Consider the following 6,760-nt stretch of genomic DNA (forward strand, 5'->3'; position numbering starts at 1 on the left):
AGGAAAATATGTTCAAAAGAAAGGTAGATTTAATCAGGAGATGTGTTTGACTAGATTATTACATGAGTTTTAGAGGGGAAAATGTAGAAGTTCAATATTTCAGAGTGTGTGTCCTCCCTACTTTGACTCCTTCATGTGCAGACTTTTTGCATAGAAAAATGAAAAGACTTGGCTGATCTGAAAAGCTGGAACGTATCAACTAATACTTTTAATATAAACTGAATGCTGGTAGAAAGTATAATGAGTATGAACAAGCAGGTATAGAATGCAAATAAGGGTATATACTCACCTCCCTTGAAATGAAGACTAGTGGAAGTTTGCTCTGTCAATAGATTTTCCCCTAAAAGGAAACAGTTCACAGAATCCAAAAAATAGCCATGCGCAAGCCCAATTGTACATATCTCTGCCTGACAGTGATGAACTTTTTATGAGGTAGTTTAAATTACATCTTTAAGACATTTCCTAAAAAGGAAGAGATAGAATTGTCCTCAGCAGATTAAAAGATGTGTTAAGAAACAATGAACAAACAGTCCAAAATTGGACTCCATTGCATTTAAATTTATTTGTACTTAGCACACATCTGAATATCAAAAGACTAAGTCAAATTGAGCATTAATTTATACTTTGCCTGACTTCCTAGACTTTGTTATGGTACAACACAGTACACAATTAGCCTGGCTTTATAAAAAAATGCAGTCTGGAAATCACAGTGTGGGATCCTGAAGTACTTTTGGAAACCTCGTTTTGCTTCAGTCAGAATGAAAATAAGCAGCTAGACAGCAGAGAGAGACCCTTTTAGTATGCCTATACTCCCCCAATGCAGAAAAGGGTGTATCATGAAAGGAGCCCTTTTTAGACATGAAAGAAACCACACAACAGGATTTCTCCCTGGTCCCAAAGATGTGAAAACTCTTGAAAACCCTAATGCATTAGCAATGTTGGTTTATTTGTATAAGTGTGCATACTTTATAATGTTATAGAATTTTATTCTATACCAGAAAAAAACTGCAATACCCAGTGGGTCAGCCACTAACTTACGGTTTTTTTCTCAGATCTGCCCACTGGCATGATGTATCTTCCAACATGCCAAGGGTTGAATGGTTATGATTTAATGTAGTAAGGAAGCTTTCAGAATGCATCTTGGAAATGCAAGTTAACTGTGAAGAGAGGGAGGCAGTAGGACCTTTTCTCAATCCATATGCCGTTTTTAAAAATGCGAGAGGAGCCCTACAAATACAAAACTGTGTAATTTATACTTTGCTTCCTCTCATATGACCCACAGAAAGCAAAGCCCAGTGGGCACACTTTAATCTGAGTGACACTTTGCAAGGTGCATGGTGAAGAGGCAAAGCCCACACTTCCAGCAGGGGAAAGCTTCAGGGCTATAAATAAACTGGTGTGCTCTTGGGCTTCTGGCTGTGGGGTATGCCTGGCAACATCCTGTCTGAGATCAGAGCAAGACCCAAGCAGACATTAATTTTCCATTCTTTTGCTCATTTTTCTGTAGAAGGAACTGAACATATGGGGCAGAAGGGAGCTAGGCATACTTTAGCTTTGTCTTGATGCTGTTCCACTGAAGGCTTTTAGCCTTCATGTGCATGGTGTCTCTGTTGCTCAATGCAATTTCTAAGTTAAGTGGAAAACCCTGGACAGTTTTTAGGTTGGTGTGAAGGCACTGAGACTAAGTAAGCAATGCCACAGCCTCCTACAGATTATGGGACATCAGAGACAATTTTTTGTTGCATGAAGTGCAAAGTAATCCCCTTGCTAAAATCCCCTGATAAAATGATGTGGTGAAAGAATGCCACCACCATATGCAGACTACTTATAATTTCCCTCTTTTCATTCAATAACTGTAGGAAAGGAAAATATCTTTTGATTACTCCTACAACATTAACAGGATAAATATTTTTCATTATGCAGCAGTAATTAGGGATGCCTGTTTCTCTTGCTTGCTTGCTTTAGGAATAGTGTTAGATACTCTGTGCCTACAGGATGGTTTAAGATTACAGATACCATTAGGGTAGAGTGTCTCATGCCTGACTTACAACGACCTAACCAGAAAGTTATTCCATGGTGGTCGGATTGCACCTGTTCACACTTAACTGATTCTGCACAATTTGACCTCTGACATCTCTGCTAAGGTGTCATGGGGCAGTGTATAGCCCTCTGTTGCTGGACATGTGTTGTATTACTTTTTGTACTGTGATAACAGCCAGGTTATTCTAACTGCTCTCCAGACAGAGGATAAGACAGTCCCTGCTCCCCAGCAGTTCCAAAAAGACAAACAATACTAGCCAAACAAATAAGTCAGATGCCTTGCTTGTAATCTCTGAATATTAGATTTCCTGAGGCCATTGCTATCCCATCTTGGCCTCTTTTCCAAGTCGTGTAATCATATTGCCTTTTGATTGATTATAGTTCAAACTGAGAGCAAAATCTAGATTTTTTCCTTCAAATGATACTGTTTTTAATGGGATTTTATAGAAAATATTATTTTAAGGCATCTATCATTGAAATCTTACACAGCCTGTTGAACATATACATTTATAATACCATGTTGTGTATAGCCTAGTAAAGCACTGCACTTCCATACAACAGTATTCCTTAGATGCCCTAGCTAATGCTTTCAGGCTAAGCATTTCCCTCCAAACATTTTACTTGTAAATTTTTCACTTAATTTGACAGAATTTCACCCAGTTAGAAGCACTGACGGGGACACTTAGCACCGTGCTGGCTCCCTAGAGACACTGCTGCTCTGAAAGTAGACAGGATCTCTTCCTTCTTCCCTCCTGGACTTTTATGTGGAGAGAGAAGAGATTTGATCCATTGTAAATACTGCTTTATCATGGTAGAGATAGTTGAGATTGTGTGTGTAATGTATTATAATATTCATTTGTACAGAGTACAGTCATTGTAATATAACCCTTTCCCCCCATTTTGAGTCTTGTGTGGTGTCTGGAAAACCCATCTCACACTGGGCTGAGATGTGGGAGGGGTGCTTAGACTCGGGAATTGGATTTTGGGGCTCTCAAACCATGACACTCCCTTATTCTGAAGAGCCAAGAGAGTCTTGGAAGTTCAGGATAATGCTGTAGTCAGAGGGATCTTTCTCCTTCTCTTAGTTCTTCCTATTTGCTTGGTTGTCTGCCCCGGCACTGGTAGGCAAAACTCCCTTCCATGTTCCAGAGCAAGCCAAGTGATCAGCATTGGAAAGCCTGTTACTGCCAGTATGAGAAATGGTATTCCTCAGTGTGCACTTAGTGTGGTTAGGATCTCTGCAACACTGCCACAGGGTAGAAGTCTCACTAAAAAACCTTAGTTAACATTTAGCATATTTGTGGCTTACATTCAAAAGTAATTTCATAAGCCAAATGCAGTGAAAGCTCTTGCAAGCCTGCAGATGCAGAAGGTCAACATTTACAGCTGGATTGTTAAGTTGCTGTCTCCATCTGCATTTTTCTAGTGAGAGCAGTTTGGATAAAATAACAAGTGACGTGAAGCTTTTCTGAATTTAGAAAGTATTTGATGATTAAACATAAATACATGAACCATGAACTACAGATATGTGTTTCTGCCAGGAGAGGAAATAGAAATATTATGATTCAGTATATTCTCACGATTTTTTTCAACCACCAGATAAAATTTACTAGAAATTAAGAAGGAGAAAAAGTGAATATATCCCCAGAATTTTTTTGTACTGCACCAAGTGCTTTGTCAAAAAGGAATAGGTGGAAGCCCTGAGAGACAGAGCTAACATCCTACAGCATCATGCAGAAGTATAAACTATCGGCTGGCACTCTGTTTCCTATAAAGAAAATAGATATTAGAAAAAAATAACTAACATCCAGTTAGTTTCAGTGATATTTGTTTGGGACTTCAAGCATTTAAGAGTTTCTTTTGATTTTGATATTGCCTTTAGGTAGATGTCTAAGGAGCCCGGTGTAAATGGTTTCAGCTAAGGTGCTTTTTTCTCCAGTGAGGTGCTCTGGAATAGCATTAGCAATTTGCTAAATGAGTAAAAGGGTTTGACTTTTCTTTGCCAGACATTCCATCCTAGATAGCAAACAGTGAAAGGTCCAAGGCTCTTTCATTTGTACTGAACCAAAATCTCATTGCATGTCAAGATGGCTTTTGTGACTGCTTGTGACTCACTGAAGACAGAATTAAACTTCATCTCCCAGATCAAAAGGATTGCCTACAAAATTCTACCAGAGATTATAAGGGTTCTCAAGTGAGACCCCACCCCTATCCATGGGCTCAGGAGTCCCATTTCATCTCAGCCCAGGGCCTTTAGTCCCTGCCCTAGCAATGCCACAGGAGTGTTGGTCTCTACATCTGCCACCACTCATGTTTCACCCTGACAGGAGGTTCCAACAGAAGAAAGGTTCCTAAATATGTGATTATTTAAGAAGCAAAGAAAACACAGCACAGGATAGAAGTCACCCATCCACAAACCTAAAATCATAGACAGCTTGTCTAAGACAATCAGCTGATTGTCTTAGACAATGAGGAAGATAAATAGGTTGAAGAATGTGTAGGGTCATACTACAATATACCCATGAAAAAGAACATTCTGGTGTAAATAATCTGGGAAATGTATTTCTCTGAGAATACCCTGGTATAAATCCGAATCCATGATTTTATTGGACTGATGTTAATTTATACCAGGAAAAAATCAGTCTTTTTATAACAGTTAGAGGGAGAAAATAACTTAAAATATTCAAAAGTAAACAGAAAGTATTAGGCACTTCCTTGATTTTCTAGCACTTGAAAAACACTAATTAGAGAGAAGTAGTTAGTGATGGATCCAGCCTTACATTTGGAGTCAGGAAAGCCCTTTAAAAACACATAAAATGAAAGTGTTTATAGGAAACAGATGTATTAATGTACTTTGTGTTCATAGGGAAAAGCAAATGGATGCAAGCAGAGAAGTTAGGTCACTGCTAATTTAATTGATCTACAACAACCATTTATTTCTGTCCTTGGAATAAAGTCCAATGTATCTCTCTCTCTCAGCTTCTTCTTGCATCATCCAAACTCTACTTGGTCTCTCTATGCCAGATCCAGCACCTTCTCTGCTAGGCTTGCATCTGGGTTATTTTTATGAGACATATCAAACAGCTGCTTCCAATTCTGGTCAGGAATCACATTCAAAAAAGGAGCTACACAAACCGTCTTTTCTCTCACTAATTTTAGCAGGAATTCAAAAAAAATTGAGCTGGTATCTCCTATGGTTTTCTGAAACTTGGCCTCAGCCTATTTCTGTTGTTTGTTGAGAATTTCTTATACAAATTAGATAACATCCTTCAGGTCTAAGCCTGATAATTAGCTTCCTTGTTAACACCAAAAATGCAAAAAGGAAAAAGGACTATAAAGTAAAATCATCCCTAAACAAGGTTTTGACTTGTTTATGACTGTCCTTGGATTTGGGTTTTTTTTAGATTTTCTGCCCTTTTCTATCATGTTCACATATTGCACAGTTATTTATACCCATCTGCCAGCAAATTTAGGTGGTGCTGTCCTGTATATACATTGTAGTGGTACGGGTAAACAGGTGAAATGAACTAGATACCCTCAGAACATGGAAATTTCAAGAATGAGGATTCAAGTTCAGGGTTTCTGCTAGCCTTTTGTCAAGATGCTTTCCACCCTTCAGCTGAGATCTAGCCTGGGGGCTTGTTTTTCTTCTTAGTGTCTGGACTTAGTCGTTGTTAGAAACTGCCCTGCTCTTCATCTCCCACAGACACCCCCAGCACAATACTAATCACCTCAGTAAGGCTGGCAGGGGAGCTGGGACAGTTCAAGGGGTCTTGAATTGGATGATTATTGGGACTTTCTGGTATGTTTTTCTATCACACTGTGTATATCCCAGCTTGTAGAATTGTACAGATGTGAAACTTAGCAAATACTCATGTAGGAAGTAGGCATATGATTTATGGCTACTGCTTTCTTCCTCTGGCACATTGAGATTACAGCTTTAGGCCTCCACTGTAGTTCTTCAGTTAGCAGAAGAGGTGGAAAAGTGCTTTCTGGAATATCAGAAGACTTGTGAAGCAGCTGTGGAACTTTTTGTGCAGTTGTACAGTTAGCATACTTTTCCCATGGTCACAGAAAATTGATGCAATATCCAAGGCAATTCCTTTCAGTCCTTAGTTCCAGCCAGGCAGGATCTTGGTTTTCAGGAAATAGCTGAGTAACTCCCCTTTGGAAAGTCTAACTGTCAAGGCTTCAGGAGAGCTGAAGTTCTCACAAACCAGGAACTTAGGTTTTGATCTGACAAGCTGTATTTTGACAGCTGAGATGGTAGATCAGATTACACAAAGCAGTATTTTACAGAAGATCATGTCAGAACAGAAGCTGAGACACTTCAATTTTGCATCTTCTAGGTCTTAACATGTAAGACTGAGCAGACCTGAACAATTCAGGGATCCAGCTTCTGAGAGGAGTAACAAGAAGGCTTTAAAGAAATATGAAATCTGCTTTGCCAGTGTAAAAACCCCGTTCTTGACTTGAGGAAAGTTTCTCCAAAACACAGTAGTTCCTTTTCCCTGGAGCGATCGCTATTATTTTAGTTCAGACCACCCACCCTCATCACAAGACTTGAGGATTTACAAATTTAGAAGAACAATCACATAGAAAGAACAATACAGACCAAAAAATCCTGTAATAGCAGGACACTTTTCAGCAGCCAAAGCCAGGAAACCAAGTATAAAGCAGGACAAGGCAAAAATTACATGACTGCAACAGCTGCTATTAG

Source organism: Manacus vitellinus, unplaced genomic scaffold (assembly GCF_001715985.3).
Source record: "Manacus vitellinus isolate BGI_N305 unplaced genomic scaffold, ASM171598v3 scaffold_8_pilon, whole genome shotgun sequence".
NCBI classification, from domain to species: Eukaryota; Metazoa; Chordata; class Aves; order Passeriformes; family Pipridae; genus Manacus; species Manacus vitellinus.